General features: G+C 45.9%; 1 long non-coding RNA gene across 1 annotated transcript in view; it reads left to right on the top strand.

Moving 5' to 3' along the window:
* Nucleotides 1-1,029: 1,029 nt before the first annotated feature.
* The window catches only part of LOC307061616, a 65,183-nt gene continuing 47,446 nt past the window's right edge, over nt 1,030-18,766 (top strand). Inside the window, exon 1 of the long non-coding RNA XR_013811191.1 lies at nt 1,030-1,156. This is a non-coding gene — a long non-coding RNA (uncharacterized lncRNA). The remainder of the gene's footprint in view (nt 1,157-18,766) is intronic.

The raw sequence follows: 18,766 nt of genomic DNA on the forward strand, positions 1-18,766 counted from the left end.
CAGCCTCCAGAATGTGAGGGAATATATTTCTATTGTTTTAAGCTACCCGGTTTGCGGTACTTTGATACAACAGCTCTAGGAGATGAATACAGGAAGCATGGAAAATAGATACGAGCTGAAATCTCCTCTTCCACTGAACCTGTATATATTCTGTACTTGCTTGATGGAACAACATATAAATGCTTTGGTTTTATAAATAATTATATTAGATTAAATTACCTAAATAACTAACTGATTTAAAACTTGGCTTAACACATAAAAAAAAAAAAAAGAGTGCATTCTTAAGAACCACAGAACCTAATGGAGTCAATAGGCAAACACATACAGCTGCCTTTGAAGGGAGGTAAGTGCTGAGAAATCACTTTGCATGCCTTTGACGTTCATCTTAGGCACCTTGGACTCAAGTCATCATCTCACTGCACACACAGACGGTGCCTTTAAACACCTATCTGGCTATTTCAAAGATTAGTCTTCTTTGCCTCCCTTTCCACTTTTACTTTCTCTAAGCAAAGGTTAGTTGGTACATTAACTGAGGTCATTAGGGTAATGACGCCTGAAAAACAGTGAGCTTCCTCCCTCTTGGTACATATTATTACCCCAGAGCTTCTGTGTTACTACTAAAATGTCGAATTAATCATTCGGTGTATTATTTTTACAAAATCGTATGGGAAACTATCACGTCTAAGAGAAAGCTAAACCTGAGGATCCCGGAACATGAAGGAAAGTCATGTGTCTACGAAAACAGTAGCAGGGATTTTTTGTTGTTGTTGTTGTAATTTTTCCCCCGGGGGCTGTAATTTGACTGCTCTCTTTGGCAACGCTCCAGAGACAAGTCCAAGTGCTTAATCTCTTTCTCCTTCTCTCTCCCCCTCCACCTCCCCACCGTTCTCGCCCGGGCAGAGGGGAGGAGGCACCGCAGATCCGCTGCTCGCGGCGGCGGGGCCCGCATCCCTGCGCCGGGAGGGGCGGGTCGGGGCGCGGCCGCCGAGAGGGGAGCGCGGCCGAGCGGCGGGGCCGAGCCGAGGAAGAGGAAGTCCGAGCCGGGGCGGCGGTGCAGGGCGCTCGGCGGGCGCCGGAGCCGGCGCAGCGCAGCGCAGCCGCACCTTCCCGGGCCGACGTGCGAGGGCGGCCCGCGCCGGGAGCCGCCTCTCCCCGGGTAAGCGCCCGCTTCGCTGGACACCGGGTCCTTTTCCAGGGACGGGACCGCTCGGCCGGGAGCCCCGGGGAAGGGGAAGGGGCCCGGGGCACCCTCGGCCCGGCGCCCCAGATCCGCAGGTGGAGGCGAGCGGAGCGCGGTACCGGGTTCCTGTCCCCCGCGCGCATCCTCGCGGGTGGGGGCCGGCGGGGTCGGGGGAGCGCGCCGCCGCCGGGACCCGGGCCCGCCCCTGCCCGCCGCCGGCCGGAGGGGGCGACCCGCCGCCGCCGCCGCCGCCGCCCGGCTCCGGGCTCCGCGTCCCCGAGCGCCGGCCCCCGAGTCCCTGGCGCTCCCGTCCCTCCACCGGGTGCTGCGGCGGAGAAGGGGCTCCTTAGTGCGCGCAGGAGCGTTACCAACCCAACCCTCACAGCCCAAACGGCACAGTCGGAAAACGGGACCCGAGCGCCCGCCGCCCTCGGTCAGCTCCCCACCACCGGGCCCGGGCGCCTGGGCCCCCAGGAGCGGTGAATCGCGGTGGGAGTCGGAGGCCGGGGCTCTGTGGCGCGTATGGCTGGCAGGATCCCTGCCTTTGTAGATCTAGCCTTGGTGTCCCAGCTCTGCAAATACGTCCCCCCGGGGGGGGCGGTGTCGAAAGCCGGTGGCCGGTCCGTCATGGGGTCGATGTAACACCTGGTCCACGGGGACTCTGCCCACCTTCCTGGCCTCGGAGGACAGCCAGGGTCTGCGGTGAGGACAGCCAGGGTCTGCGGTGAGGACAGCCAGGGTCTGCGGTGATGCCCGCAGCACCTCCCCCTCCCCCCACCCCCCACCCGCGCTTTGCGTCCTCTGGTGAGACTTTGGTTCTTAAATCAGAAGCCTAGGGAGATTCTAATCGGGAAAAGTCGTTAAGCTGTGGCATTTCATTCCGTTCCTGGGAAACAATGAGGTGGATGACTTTTTAAACGCTCTGGTGGAGTCTTGTTTGTAGAGCCGGTATTTCATTAAGTTCTGGTCCTTAACCCTCCCTTTGTACCACCCTCAGGTGGCCAAGGCTACTGCACATAGTTTTGAAATTGTAGAGGGTGAGTCCGGGGGAAGGCTGTTTGCAGCAGGCATCGCGGAAGACAAGGTCGATCGCAGAGGGAGAGTTGGTTTGGGGGTTTTCCGACAACTGGGTACAGAACTTCCCTGTGTTTTCGTATTTAAACCAGGAGACCAGCATGTTGACTCTGGGTCAGATTCGTCTTCGAACAGAATTCCAGGCCTAGAGAGATCGTGTAATGCTATAAACACAGTTATCAAGTGTTAAAATCAGCCTCTCCGGGCCGCCCAGTTTCTGTATACTTTTAAAGAATTTATGGACTTTGGATTTTGATTAAACGCTATTAAAACATTTCCAGGCTCATCGTGTCTGGGAATAAGAAACTCCATTCTAATTTCATCTTTGCCAAGTCAGACCTGAGCAAGCTGCTCCACCTCTGGTGGCCTTGGCTTCTCCCTTGTGAAGTGATTTAGAGGAACCAGAGAGTTTCTAAAGCTTCAAGCTCACTCCTGACCGCACCACTCCCACCCCGTGGTACTTGTTTGGTCTCCTGTATTTAAGATTTAGATACAAAAGTGATGGTTTGATATTATGGTCCTTTCTCATCTTTGAGTCTGACTTCCCAATTCCTCACTTTGCTTTTGGTCCTATTTGAAGCCTGGTGTCTAAGCCACCAACGCCCCCGAAGAAACGTTTCCCCAGAGTTCTCCTTCCTCATTGGCATCATCCTCATAAGGTCATCAACAGCTGACCTTATGCATGACCTTCCTTTTCCCTGGTATAGCTCTCCCTGAAGCCTTCCACTGAAGGGCAAGGCGCAGTGAGAAACGGTTACCTGGCAGTCAGACCCATGCCTGAATCCTGCTTCCCTTGATGGTTTTCTTCCTGCTCATCTCCATCCTCACCATGGGCACCAGCTTCCTTCAGTGACTTTAACATGGACGATGTTACCAAATACAAGCTTAAATATTTCCTGGGAGACTCAGTCTGTGCTTCAAAAAGATTAAATGATGTTTTTTTTTTTTAACAAATTGCTAGGAAGTGGCGAAGTAAGTTTTCAAAAGAAAGAATAACCAGTACTGTTTTGTTCTCCTCCTTTTTGAGGCTATGACTTTTTAAGTGATTTTATGGTTTGTAGTCTGACACATAAACACAGGAAATGCTTGAGTAGCACTAAATCTTTTGAGCCCTTAGTAAACTATAAAGCAATTCCTGAATCTATGCTCTGATTTTTAAAGGCTGCAATCCACTTTGTACAGATTTCTCTTCCCTCCCCCTTTGCGAGTAGTTGGTCTTTCGAACAGCTGCCATCTGTGAATCCTCATGCATGCGAGATTATTATATCCATGGAACAGTAAAACTAGATGGATCTTGGATGATCCAGCCAAGCCCCTACATCTTAAAGATGTGTGCAAGCGCTAGTGGTTAAGAACAAGTGCTCTGGAACTAGCTGACCTGTGTATGGAGTTTGCCTCTGCAGCTCAACAGCAGTGCGACCTTGACCCCTCTAAGGAAGTTATTTAGCCATGGATTATTTTATAATGGAGAAAATGTAGCAGTCATAGTTGATCATTCTCTCCGGATTATCTCACCTTTGCTCATTCCTTCCTCTGTAAATTTAGGAAGTAGTGACCCTTCCCTCTTGAGCGGTGCTGAGCATTGATGATTATTAACAAATTAATCTGTAGTAAGTGGTGGGTGCACTGTGTGCTTCCAAGATGATTATTGTTGATAAACCAAGTCCCAGGAGTGAGTGATTTTGTTGGCAGTTAGACAGCTCTCAACTGGCAAAGCTGTGATTTAACCCAGGATCACTTCTCTTACCCGTGAACTTCACTACCTAGAAATGGTGGTGGCATGGGGACATATTTTAAATTAAATGTAATGGTTCACTCTTTAAGAAAAAAATCCCTTGCCTCTTTTGACGTAAAAAAGAACATAGTTTCCAAAGCAAAATGTTCATGTATTCAAGCAGGGATGGGAATAGAAACATTTTCTAGACAAAGACCCTAAGCAGCCTAGTGCTTGTGTGTGGCAGGCATCTCAAATATTAATGTTTCATCACAGCCTGCATCAATCTTGCTTTATAAAATGAAGAGCTGACCCCAAACCAGTTGGGCATTCAGGGCCATGGGCATCTGTGCCAAGGAAAACTTACTAACTGCAGGGCCCGCTTTCAAGTAATTAAGAGATGGCTTCATACTCTGCTTCATATTGCTCATGCTGATGAAAAGCAACAGATGCTTTAGCAGAGATGATAGAAATATAGGCTGGACATCCTAGTGAGGGGACCTGGGTTTGCTGTTAAAGTAACTAGGCCACAGGTCATCCAGCTGCTGCAGCACAACTTCATGGATGCTTGGGTGACCGCCATCCCAGTGATTAGAAGTTGCCTGTAGATCTAGTGTAGTTGTCATGTTCGAGTCACGTTTAAGTATATTTCCAATCTGTATACACAAAGTTACCCAGAAATGTTTCCCTGATTTTTACAAGCCATGTAAAAATCTCTAAACCTAAACATCTCCTTTTGGTAAATATGGAATTACTGTTTGATGGAAAGCAAAAGTAGGCTGGATTCATGGATGCAAAAAATCCCTAACCCTCCTCTTCTTTCCCCCTTCCCATATAATCCTGGCGGAAGGGCAACTTCAAGAGTGTTAATGTTAGGCTGAGTTTTTAAAAGAGTCCAGCTACGCCCCCTTGATGTACTAAACTGATGTCTTTAATTAAGAAAGCTATTTGGGTAAAAGCTTTAATGACCAGGGTGCTGCTGAGCCTACAGAAGCCACTTATCACCAGCATTAGGAAGATGAAACCATTGCAGCATTTGGCCAAAAGCTAGCAAGCCCTCAAGTGTGAGAAGGACATCTTTTAAAAAGATCAAAGACAAAGTTGAAATGTGTGTGAGTGTAATAATCGCTGAAACTTTAGAATTTTCATAAAAGGAATCAATAAATCTAATAAATCAAATAGATCTTAGCATTGTCCACTCTGTGTCCAGTCACATTAAGCACTGACTTAAATGACCTGACTCTGAATAGAAATGGAGGAGGATGATGAGAAGTTCTAGATCAGGGGGTGCTGAACCTTTTCCTGTAAAGAGCCAGATGGTTAAGTATTTTAGGCTTTGTGGGCCATGTACATGCCTGTCGTATATCTTTGATTTGTAGAAGGGGGGATTGGTTGTTTATATAAACCCTTTAAAAATGTAAAAACTGGGGCTTCCCTGGTGGCTCAGTGGTTGAGAGTCCGCCTGCCGATGCAGGGGACACGGGTTCGTGCCCCGGTCCGGGAAGATCCCACATGCCATGGAGCTGCTGGGCCCGTGAGCCATGGCCGCTGGGCCTGCGCGTCCGGAGCCTGTGCCCCACAACGGGAGAGGCCACAACAGTGACAGGCCCGCGTACTGCAAAAAAAAAAAAAAAAAAAAAAAAAAAAAAAAAACTGAAAATCTAAACAAGTGTTAGTAAACCAAAAAAAGAAAAAAATATGGCAGCCGTAGTTTGCCAACTGTGTCCTAAATGAAATATTCTGTCTGTGATATCCTTTAGTATTTTTGTGGAGCCCCCAAATGATAAATTTCATAGGCTCTATCTAAGCTGACTCACTATAGACTGACTTATAATCAAATCTCCTGTGTTACTGTTTTTTCCAGTCACTCTTCTTTATTTTCTCTACACTGGGCTTAGAGGTCTCTGTTAGACATAGCGATCAGTTGACATAGGACTGACAGCACCAAATTTCAACATTCATCCTTGAGTGAGATGCAGGACAGGGAGAGAAGCTCAGCTGGGATGGAATACAGTCCACATTGAAACGGGTCATTGACGAAGATCATTGATCATATGAAATGAAGTTCAAACCCCCCAGGATGGCACCCAGGACCTTCATGCTCACTTTTCTCCTAGCACCTTCCCAGGTATACTCTATGTCTCTCTCACTCAGGATAACTCACAGAGCCCTACATGGGCTGTGCTCTCTCTCACCAGTGGTGGGGTCCATCCATACAAAGTTTAAATATACATCTCTTTCGTGGAGCCTCTCCTGATCTTATTGGGAAGAAACATGGGCCCCTGCACCTCCATATTAACACAGGACCTTACACGTGAAGCATATAGAAGGACAGAGAAATGTGGGGATCCCCAGTGGACAAATATTACCTTTCAAGTTTGGGGGAACAGTCTTATTCTTCTCTGTAGCTTCAGAGGTCCTGCCTCACCTCTTTGGACCGCTCGCAGAATCAGACCCATTTCCAGGCTTTGTATGTGATGCACAGTATAGCATGGCACCGATGTGTCTGGATTTGAAGTCAGGCTGAGCTGACCTCTAGTCCTGGCTTCTCCACTTTACCTGATGCCCCATCTTTAAAGTCAATAATGAGAATGACCTCTCAATTGGTAGGAATAAATGAGATTATTTTTCTCTGACAAGCATTTAGTTCAGGGTCTGACATGTAGTGATTGCTCAATAAATGGCAACTTCTGTTCATTCCAGGGTCATCTATTGAGAACCTACTATCCCTGAAATGATGCCTGATGCTGCTCTAGGAATAGCAGTGAATACAAGAGTCACGGTCTCCATAGTGATATGATCAGTAAGTGGAGAGAATCAGGGTAAGGGATGGGCCACTGTAGACGGGTGCTCCAGGAAGCCTGTCAGAGAAGGCAAGGTTTGAACTGCAACTTTAATGAGATTGATGAGTCCCTGTTTCATCAAATCTAAGATGCTTTTGAAACACACCCTTTTTAAATGTACCATTAAGAGAGAAGAAATGCTGTCAATAAAATTGACACGGTCTCCTGTAAGATGCATCCCTAAGCTGTGAAAAATGTGCATCTTAGCAGCAATGAAATGCATTAGTATTAGTGCTCAATAAATATCCATTGAATAAGGTAGTGTTACACCATGGTTGCATACAAGGTTCAGCTCCGATGGTTTACATTGTAACTGAGTTTGTCTCTTCTGTTTCTCAGGTCTGAAAGTTTGACTTGGAACTAGCAAAGGGTGTAATATAGTAAATTAAAGTATTGTGAGACATTTGTGATCCAATGTGCTTTAAAAATAGTTTAAAACATTTGCTTTGGTCATCTCAATGGGCAAAGTGTCTTGGTGACTCCTGTTGAAGTGAAATTGGCCTGAACATAACTTGGGTAGGAGTGAAGTTGAACTTGGGTAGGAGTGAAGTTCAGCAGCTCTTGCAGCCGATAATTCCTTCTGGCAGCTGTCCATAGAGATGTGTGAATCTTTAATGCACAGAAAGGCCTTCCTCAGGGCAATGAAGGCATTAGCTGGAGCTTACTTCCTTCTGTTTCCCAGATTTAATGTAACATAAATTCTCCTCCTCTCCTCTGTATCCCAAGGGGCTGATCATTCCTCTAACCAAGCAGGTCCTCTGTGATAATGAAATGGAGGGGGCTCCCTTTAGAGCCACCCCGCTTCCCTCCTCTGGCAAGTCTCTGGGTTTTCACAGTCCAAGCAGTGTTCTCCTCTCTCTCCCCACCCTCCTCCTTGCTTAGAGAGTAAAACACTGCTTAAGTCTTTGCTTTCTGACCACCCTCTAAACTCTCTCCCTCGTCAAGATCCTTTTCTGAACCCAGTTGGGAGCCTGCTCCAGCTCTCCCTTCTGTCCAAGATCTCAGCTTCTGGGTGGATGACTCAATGGGAGCTTTGACAATACTTGGGTATTTCTAGCTGTAATAAAGTGTGCTTTCATGCTGTTTTGATTTTAATTTCAACATGTCACTCGAGTCCCGCGCACACGTCAGCACGCCTGTGCTCCACACATGGTGAGCGTGCCTTTCCTTCTGCCCGCCTGGAGTCTGTTCTTTGGGGACCCTTTCAGCAACTCCCACCCTCTCCCAGCAAAGTTTCCTGCCTGCACCCTGCCTGCACCCTGCCTGGCTGGGAAGGGTCTGTCAGCACTAGGCCACGGAGGAAGCGAATGCAGACCTTGCTCCCTTCCAGGCACATCCTTCCTCCACCTTCTCCTGTGACTGAAGCCCTCATGCTATAGGGGGTCTTTAGAACCCTTGCCAACTCTAGCTGAAATATGAGTCTTTGGAAACAAGTAGATGCAACGGAAAGGCCATTTGTAGGCATTCCAGGGATGCATATTAACCACGGTCCAGCCTCAAGATGATTTAAGGCTGTCTCCGACCTGTGGCTGGAATGCTGGTCGGGGTGGAAAGGGTGTGTGAAGATGCAAGGCCACAAGGAAGGAGTGGAGACCATCGCAGAGTTCAGCTTCCCATGGTCGTATGATTACAGGCAGTCCTCAAGCACTAACATCTGTGCTTCTCTGATGTGCTGGGAGAGAGGAAAAAGCTGTAATCTGGGGCATAAATCTACGATCCTGTGTTTATTCCCTTAACCATGTAAACCTGTTATTAGTTTAAGCATCTATGTTGTGCTTAAATATCACAGCTGCTTCAAAGGAGGAGACGGTAGCTGGTCTGAAACAGCTTACCGTTTAAGTATTCAGTTTTCTCACACTTTTAAAATCTGAATCAACTAAACATATGAATTATGAAGCATAAGAGTCAAAATCAGGAATATCGGATTACCGAGTGGGGTATGCAGAGGAGAAGCCTATTAGAGGGGACGTAGACTTTAAAAGTGATTTTTTTAAAGAAAAAACGCTTTGGGGGTTTGGGAGTGCCATGTACACACTATTATATTTAAAATACATAACCACTAGGACCTACTGTATAGCACAGGGAACTCTACTCAATATTCTGTGATAACCTAAATGGGAAAAGAATTTGTAAAAGAATAGATACATGTATATGGATAACTGAATCATTTTGCTGTATACCTGAAACTAACACAACATTGTAAATCAAACTATACTCCAATATAAAATAAAAATTTAAAAGAAACAAAAAAAGAAAACCCTTCCTTTACCTCGTGCCCTTCACACCTTAGGTCAGAGTTTTGAGAGAATTACTTGCTAAGGACTAATGAGGGTGAGGCTAGAAGGGTGATGAGGTGGGCAGGGAACAGACAGGGAATGGGCGCCCAGATGGGCTGAGGAGGCTTGGCTGTGTTTAGGAAAAGTGCTTTGGGAAATATTTGTAAGCTTATGGAATATAGTTATGGAGCAAAATCTTGGTGGTCTTGGCTTTTTTCCACTTTTCTTCAGTGTCTATGTGAGATGAATGCTTCTTTTCCACTCTCTCCTTTAACAGTTGTTTAGATTAAACTCTAAGGAATTGCCATTTAATCACAATACTTAATGATATTTGATCTTGACACTAAAATGGCAAGGAAAGCAACGTGAAAGTAATGTTTTTGAGGCATGTGGACCCCTGTGGCCCATGGGTATACCAATCACAAGGAAGCATTACCTCGAGCAAGTCGGAATCCAGAGGATTTCCCAGAAGTGTCATTATTGAGAAGCGCTCTTTCTTTCTTCTTTCTTTCCCTTTAGAACTTATCCTGATAGGAAAGCAAATACCATGAAGTTCTAAAAATCGAGTTGCGATGAGCACTGTAATAGCCACGCCTTTCAAAATCCAGAATCCCCCTAAAGAGCAAAAAGAGATTTGTTTCACTTTATGATCTGCCACATCAAGATGCAGTACTATCTAATCTAATCCTATAGTTTAAGAAATTTCCAAATAGGAAGTTAACAGGTGTTTGTTTTTACCTTCTTATATTAGTGAAGAAGAAAGCACCTTGCTGTATTAGCTAAAGGCATAATAGCTAGCAATAACTATGCTAAAAAAAACCCTTGGCTTCGGATTACTAATATGAGCAGAAAACATACTTTGCAAATGTTTGGAAATGAACTACCGTGCTCTTAAAAGAGAAAATTCTTACTTGATACTTCAGTATGCATAATAGATATAGCAATCAAATCTAATACTTTCTTGCTTTCTTTGCTTACTTATTGTAATGCTAGTTCAAGCACTGTTTCTGTGACATTAATTATGGGAAAAATGGTGTGCATGGGAGAGATAAGTTTGTTTTTCTAAGGTCTGAATATTCAGAGTTGAAATGTTGGAATAGTCTGGAATTAGGCAGCCTATATATGTCATTTGGACATTATTTGAAAATGCCTGCTAACCTGGGGGTAAGACTATATAATAAAGATATTGTGAGGCTTAAATGCACAATGTATATATAGCACCCAGTACATAATTAGCCCTTGGTAAATAGTGGCTCTTTTACTATGTTTACTGGGTGTCACACTTAAGGTTTATTCCCTGCTACTAGACGTCTGGAACAATAAACCAACATGAAAATAACTGAGAAAAAACATCTCAGTGGTGGAAGAACAGCCTTTCTCCTGAGGCAAACGTAAGAGAGAGGGAAGAGAAACACTTTGTTCCATTGGTTTTTACTGTAGTAGAGACAGACTATACATTACACTCGGGAATTCAGATTAGAATTCGTGTATTCAACAAAGATAATTTCCTGAATTCTGGGGATACAGTGATGAACAAAACAGACCAAATCTGGGGTGAAGGGGGAAAAGCCATGCGATGAGTGCTTTAAAGAAAAGAAAAGAGGGAAATGGGTTGGGGCCGGGGAGTGGCATGCTATTTGCCTGGGTGGTCAGAAAGGCCTGTCTGAGCTGGTTACCTCGAGCCAAGATGTGTATAATAAGAAGTGACCTTAAGAAGACACGAGGGAAGAACATTCTCGGCAGAGAGAAGAAAAATACGTGTGGAGGCCCTAAGAGAGACATAAGATCCATGAGTTCTAGGGAAAGAAAAGCAGGCTGTGAGTGAACAAGGGAGGCAGAAGAAAGCGTGAGGCAAAGGTGGAGAGGGAGGTGGGGCCTGAGTCTCGTAGGTCTTTGTAATATTGAAGGTCTTTACCGTGGCTTAAAAGAGAAATAGCGTATGATACCCGGATGGTATCGCTTACACGAGGAATCTAGAAGCAGTGATACACATGAACTTCTTTACAGAGCAGGAACAGACTCACAAGACTTAGAGAATGAATTTATGGTTACCAGGGTGGGGCGGGGGGAGGGATAGTTAGGGAGTTTGGGATTGACAAGCACAGCCTGCTGTATTTAAAACGGATAACCAGGGCTTCCCTGGTGGCGCAGTGGTTGGGCGTCCGCCTGCCGATGCAGGGGACACGGGTTCGTGCCCCGGTCCGGGAAGATCCCACATGCCGCGGAGCGGCTGGGCCCGTGAGCCATGGCCGCTGAGCCTGCGCGTCCGGAGCCTGTGCTCCGCAACGGGAGAGGCCACGACAGTGAGAGGCCCGCGTACCGCAAAAAAAAAAAAAAATAAAAATAAAAAAATAAATAAAATAAAACGGATAACCAGCAAGGACCTACTGCATAGCACAGGGAACTCCGCTCAGTATTCTGCAGCAACTTAATTGGGAAAAGAATTTGAAAAAGAATAGATACAGGTATCTGTGTAACTGACTCACTTTGCTGTTCACCTGAAACTAACACAACATTGTTAATCAACTATACTCCAATATAAAATATAAAGTTAAAAAAAAAAAAAAAAGAAGCGCCGTGCAAAGCCACTGGAGGGTTTGAGGCAGGGGCGCGACAGAATCTGATTAATAATCTTTCAGCTGGGAGCAGCAGCGGTACAGAGAGGATGCTGGCAGAGGCAGCAGGTTGACTCGGAACTGGAATGTCAGCCAGTTAGTGACTCTGCCTACTAGAAAATAATCAAATGAAATAGCTCTCAAAATATTCTGATTTAAGTTTTCTGGCTCAAATAGTGAGGGCCTGTTGTGTTTCAAAATAAATCAAGAGAAACACTGTGCAGCAGCCCGCCTGAGCCTCCCACTCTTATTCATATGCCTTCTGAGATTTATCTATTGGCTTTTGCACAATTGATTTAAAGTCACCCACCCAGAACTGGGCTCACAATCTCCATTTCCAGACCCACCTCTAACTTCCTGGGGTTGTTTCTTTTCCCTCCTTTTCCAATTCTTAGTTAATAGCACCACAATTCATTGGTCAGGACAAGCCATTTTTTTTTTTTCCTTTTCTGCCTTGTCGAATCAGTCAGCAATGACTTCCTAAACAGTCCTCCGTCCATATTCACTTATTCGTGTCCCCTTCCCATCCGTTCAGATGCTCCTCGCTTGCCTAGCCCACTAGCATAGTTGGTGAGCCAGCATGGATTGATGTATCTAGAATACAAATCTGACCAGTGAACGTGTTGTCATAGAGACCTCTTCTAATGGCTTAACCCAACAGAAAGGTTGACAGTAGAACTTCAGGTGGAGATACAAGTCCCAGGTAGAGAGCCTTTGGTGTTTCTCTGGTCATGTTTTCCCTCTAATATCTCAGGTCAAATCCATAGGCAAACTGGGCTCTTCCTCCAAAATATCCAGAATCCTATGACTTCTCAGTCTTCACTGCTGCCCCTTGGTCTGGTCCAGCTGCCTTCTCTGCCTGGATTGTGCAGTAGGTTCCTAACTGGTCTCCTGGCTCAGCCCCACGCCCCCTCAGCCAAAGCGATCCTAATTCAGACTCCTCGAATGGTTTCCCATTTCACTCAGAGTCAGAAGCCAATCCACAGAACGGCCTCCGAGCCCCCGCAGTGGGACCCCTGCCCCGCGCTCTCACTCTGATCTGCCACCTGCCCTTCCCCACGTGCCCACCCTCCCCCGGCTCGCCGGCCCCTCTGCTGGTCCCAAATATGCCAGACAAGCCCCGGCCTCAGAGTGTTTTCATGACCTCTGCCTGGAACATTCTTCCCTGGATATCAAAGCTTTACTGTCTCACTCCTTTCAGTCCCCTGCTCAAGTGTCCCCTTATCAAAGAAGCCTTCCTGATGGTGCTCTAGAAAATGGCAACCTCCGTACCTTGGAGGCCGCTGTAGCCTTCTTACCCTACTTCATTTGTATGCATAGCATTTAAGAACACTTAACAAAGGATATAGTTGTTTCTTGTCTGTTCTTCCATGAGGAGAGAGGTCCTGTGCTGTTCACACTGTATTTCCAATGATTTAGAACAGTGCTCAGCACAGAGAGAAGCTTCACTTTTCGAATAAATCAATATCACCTCGGCAATTGCCACCTCTTGCCTCTAAGTCAGGTAAATTCTGGTTGCAGTCTGATACTGTTGCACCATGTTCTAGAACGAGATCAGCGCCTAAGGTGTTGTGGGCGGGGATGGGTGGGTGTGTTGGAGTAGAAGTGGTGGAGAACCTGCCTTATGACTCCACCTTCCTCCACCCTCCATCCCTGCCCTCATCCTCCTGGGCTTCGGAAGAAGCTTCCTTTGGAGGTCCGCCTGGGCCTCTTGCCTGCAGTGTCTGCTCTCTAGCACCATCCAGCCCCGAAAACCTTACTCTTGGCTGTTCTCCCCTATCTGCCTTATTCCTCCACAGTACCCACGGCACCACTCAGAAAATATCAGGACAATGCTTGATATTTAGGTCTAATCTTTTACCGTTCCTTTGTCCAGATGCTACTTATCCATCGCAATAGGTGGTGTGGTATGACAGTTAAGCGTTCAGACTCTGGCGCTGGGCTACCTGGATTCAAACTGGGTTGTGTCACTTAGAGTTTTCATGACCTTGCACAGACTTTTAGCCCCCCTAAGCTAAGGGGCAGCGACTTACAGATGAGGGAAACAGCACCAGCTTCTGGGGTTATGATGAAGATCAAAGCCAATCATTCTTTAATATGTTTGCAAAACCTAGCTCCAACAGAGAGAAAAAGTCAGGCAAATGTTCGCCATCGATTTCCTGAACATTTCTTTTAAATGGGCCTCTTTAAGAAAACTCAAATTTCTCTTCTTTCTCAGAAAACCGCCTGTCTTTTAATTACCATTTTATTCAACTTCCTGTGTATTAAGGCTTTATCTTTTTTTTTTTTTTTAAAGAAGATGTTGGGGGTAGGAGTTTATTAACTTACTTATTTATTTTTGCTGTGTTGGGTCTTCGTTTCTGTGCGAGGGCTTTCCCTAGCTGTGGCAAGCGGGGGCCACTCTTCATCGCGGTGCGGGGGCCTCTCACTATCGCGGCCTCTCTTGTTGCGGAGCACAGGCTCCAGACGCGCAGGCTCAGTAGTTGTGGCTCACGGGCCCAGTTGCTCCGCGGCATGTGGGATCCTCCCAGACCAGGGCTCGAACCCGTGCCCCCTGCATTAGCAGGCAGATTCTCAACCACTGAGCCACCAGGGAAACCCCTTAAGGCCTTATCTTGATGCAGTTATCAACTCATCCAGGTCTTATTAACTTACGTGTATAAAATAAATGAATACTGCTTGCGTGTAGAAATACTATATTTATCCACCCTCCTCTCAGCATTTCCCACTCCCTTCCTGCTTTATTTTCCTGATTAGCACACATATCTGCCTGATAGATACACCAGGAATTACTGTTTATCTTTAAAGCTCCATGGAGGGAGGAATGCATCTTCGAATTAAGGAAATTTCCAACTAAACACAAGTAGAGAAAATAGCATAATGAACCCCCATGTACCCATCTTCCAGATTCAAGAATTATAAACATTTTGCCAATCTTGTTTCATCTGTTCCCCCATGAACCCCCTTCCCCAACTTCGAAGTAGTAAAAGCAAATCCCAGATATCATGTTACTGTACCCATAAATATTTCAAGATGCATTTCCAACAGATAAGAACACACTTTTCCATATCACCACCACACAATTAATACACCTAATAAAAATAATAGTAGTTCCCTAATGTCAACTCTTTCTCTGTCCATAGTCAAATTTCCATCACAGCTCGAGTTTTTTGGCCTGTTCTGTTCACTGCCACATCCCAAGTACATAAGACACACTGTAATATTTAAATGAATGCGTAGCTAAGTTGTGTTCTGAAATTTCATTTTTGGAAGACAATTCCATAAAAATATGATAAATGGTGGTTGTGATCTTGGGATAATAAAAGAAAGCCCGCTTGACTCAAAATGTCAATGTCTTTTAATGAGCAGATACCTTTGGAGTTCTAACTTGGAATAGGTTGTCTTTTTTTTTTTTTTTTTGCGGTACGCGGGCCTCTCACTGTTGTGGCCTCTCCCGCTGCGGAGCACAGGCTCCGGACGTGCAGGGTCAGCGGCCATGGCTCATGGGCCCAGCCGCTCCACGGCATGTGGGATCTTCCCGGACCGGGACACGAACCCGCGTCCCCCGCACAGGCGGGCGGACCCCCAACCACTGCGCCACCAGGGAAGCCCAGGATAGGTTGTCTTTGAACCTGCCTCTCTGGCCTCGGAGGAGTCTGAAATTCCACTCCTCCTCCCTTCTTGAACAGGAAATGAAGTTAGCATGGTACATATTTTTAGAGTTGAATGGACTGCCCTTTGAATATGAGCTGTACTACTTATAAGCTATTTCTTCTTTCATAAAATGGAGGAGAATTGTAACTACTGTAGAGGGTAGTTATGAACATGTAGTGGATAAACTGTTTAACAGTGCTTGGCCTTTAGCAGCTGTTTAATGGACAGTTGTGCTCTCTCTCTTGTTGCAAGCCACTGTCATTGGCAATTTCCAAGGTGAGAGTTCCCAAGCCAGGGGGGAAAGGCCCCCAGAGGCTGCTTGGAGGCAAGAGGCTACCAAGCAGAAGATGGCTCTCCACAGTGCTGCCTTCCCAGGCCTCCCTGGCCCTCCGTCCACACTCTCTCACTCTCTCTGTCCAGATTGGCTCTTCAGTTTTTCTTGCTTTCGCTGTGGTCTACTGTGCAATGGCAAAGCAGTGTTTTGGTTTTACTTCTGGGAAGTACTGCTGCCCTTTTGAGCATCAATTTGAAGAGCTTTAACTTCTAATGACACTTAAAAAAATCCTTGGGGGTTTCCCTGGTTGGCACAGTGGTTGAGAGTCCGCCTGCTGATGCAGGAGACACGGGTTCGTGCCCTGGTCTGGGAAGATCCCACATGCCGCGGAGCGGCTAGGCCCGTGAGCCATGGCCGCTGAGCCTGCGTCTCCGGAGCCTGTGCTCTGCAGCGGGAGAGGCCACAACAGTGAGAGGCCCGTGTACCGCAAAAAAAAAAAAAAAAAAAAAAAAAAAAATCCTCATAGTTCTATCTTGTCTTTTGAGTAAACACTAGACAAAAATAGTTCCATAAAACTCAGGTTTTGTGCTCTGCTGTCACTGTAGATGGTTGTATGACCTCTCCAAAATTAGAGTTCTGTTTCTACCAACCCCTGAATGAATGACTGGGTCACACTTTAGATGCCTATCTAGGTAAGATTACTGTCAGGCACATCAGGGTCCCTAATAAGTTCTGAGGTCATAACCAGTCTTGTCAGTAACACATCACTTCTCATACTAGGTTTAGATGCAAGGTTAGTCTTCCTCTCCATCACTGGTCGGACACATGGAAGGGCCTTCTCAGTTTCATGATTTGAAGGAGTTGCCCTCCATTTCCAAGGCCACACCTTGTTCTGAGACAGATTAGCCTGGAATTTGAGGTGAATAAAGCTTTGGATAACCTATAACCTCAGCAAAGCTCAGTCCCTTTCCATAGCACAGAGGGTTTCAAAACATTAGCTCTAACTCTGATAGTTTTGTACCCGAACATACACCCTTGAGCCCTTTTCTGCATGACACGTCTGGGTCCCCTCCCCTCCAGCGAACCCCCAAGTCCACGCAGAGTTCTCTTTGCTCTGACTTGGCCTCCTTCACCCCTCTGCAAGCTGCCGTCTGCTTTATTTCCCTTCCTCCTCCATCACAGCCCCTCTTCTTTCTAAATCTCCCCAACAGAAATCTGGAAATATGCATATACTTAAATTCTCACAACAGGAAAAATAATACAGTGGTAAATTCACAGGGGCTAGAATTTTTTGTGAGGAGAAACAGACTGAAGGGGGATTGCAGTGAGGGAAGTCTGCTCTAAGGAATAGAGGGGAAATTCTAAATAAGGACCAAGGAGACTAGAAGGGGCAGGGCATCTGGGCAGCAGGTACGGGGAGAATGAAAGGCAGTGTGAGGGCTAGGGTGGTGGTCCTGAAGCTTTACCTCTGGTTCCCATTTGCCTCCTGTCGTGTAGTTCCCTGTTGTACCAAGGAAGTACTGACTAGCTCAGGCAATGTTCCAGAGGCTTTGCATGTATTTACTAATTTCATGTGCACAAGCACTGTGAATATGTACAATCATTCCCATTTCATAGATGAGGAAACTGAGGTGTAAAAACAGTTAGATGACTTGTCCAAAGACACTCAGCTAATCAATGGCAGCCTCGGATCTGTGCCCAACAGACTGGCTTCAGATCTCATGCTCATGGCACACTTGGGGTATGAGTTAGGATTGGGCTCGGCTGCTAGGGTGAGGGATGGGGGACACAGGACTTACAGGTCTGAGTAGGTCCAGGACGAGTAGGGAGCTCTCTGCTCATAGGGACCCAAACTCCCTCTGTCTTGTTGCCCTGAGAGATGTCATCTTCATTATGGGTGGCTATATGTGGTCGGCCCTCCGTGTCCCCAGGTATCACATCTGCAGATTCAGCCAACCGAGGATCAAGGTTGGTTGGCTGAATCCGCGGACGCGAAACGTGTGAATTCAAAACACGTGGATGTGGAGGGCTGATTATATTTAATGTACTGCACCATTTTATACAAGGAACTTGAGCATCCTGGGATTTGGGCATCTACGGGGGCCTCCTGGAACCAACCTCCGGATAATACTGAGGAACAACTGTACCTAGTTAAAATTAAGGGTTGCGTTATTGTTGAAAAAAAAGAGTGGCAGGTTGGGATACAACTCTCTTGATAAGAGGAAAGGAAGATGACATTGCAGGGTGTGCTGTTCCAGAGGGAAGGAGCACCAGCAGCCAGAGTCTCAGAACTGTACTGCTTGAGGGCCTTGAAAAGCTGTGGCTCGTGGTAGCTACTAAAGTATTTGATTGACTCTTCGGGTGTCTTCTCTAAAGGGAAAAAAAAAATGTTTAACATCTGGCGGGCTGCCCCACTTAATTACAAATAAATATTACATGCGAGTGTTTGATGAACAACTGGGCATTTCCAACAAACATTTCATCCTGGCAAGGGCTGTTTGCTAACAGAAGGTCAGAAGCAGTCTCTTCTAGAGAGGAAACTTCTAAAGATGCTAATCATCATAGGATGTCAGTCATTCATGGTGACATTAGGAAACAGCTGAAAACTGATAAGGTCTACTTGCCTCCTTCAGTTTAATGTCTTGTAAGAACTTGCTTTTCTGTCGAAGAGTTGTACTAGTCAGACTCTTGCTTGAAGGGCTCCACATTTGGACTGAATTAATTAATCAAAGAACTGAGTGAGATGGCAGTATTCTCAATCTACTGTGATAGAAAAAACATTGATAAATGTGAAGTTCTAGAATTAAGACCTATGTTGAGGAAAGAATGATTTAAACATTAGTGAGAGGATTAGAAAGAAAATCAAGAACTTGGATAACAAAGTTTTTTACCAAGATTAAGAATTTGAAGAAGTGTAGTTGAGTTAAATTGTATATTTTTCAGAAATTTAGATTCTGTGAATTTTCCTCTATTGCATGTTCCCAGAGAATTACAGGAAATCCTTTCTAACAGGGTATCCTGAGTTGGAGGGTTTGTTAAGTCAAAAAAACACTCATTTGGTGCTAGGCCTCTGGTGAAGATTATAGAAGCCATTATGCTTCACTGAATTTGAAGAACTACAATCACTTTAATCACA

This window comes from Hyperoodon ampullatus (assembly GCF_949752795.1).
Source record: "Hyperoodon ampullatus genome assembly, chromosome: 12".
Lineage (NCBI taxonomy): Eukaryota > Metazoa > Chordata > Mammalia > Artiodactyla > Ziphiidae > Hyperoodon > Hyperoodon ampullatus.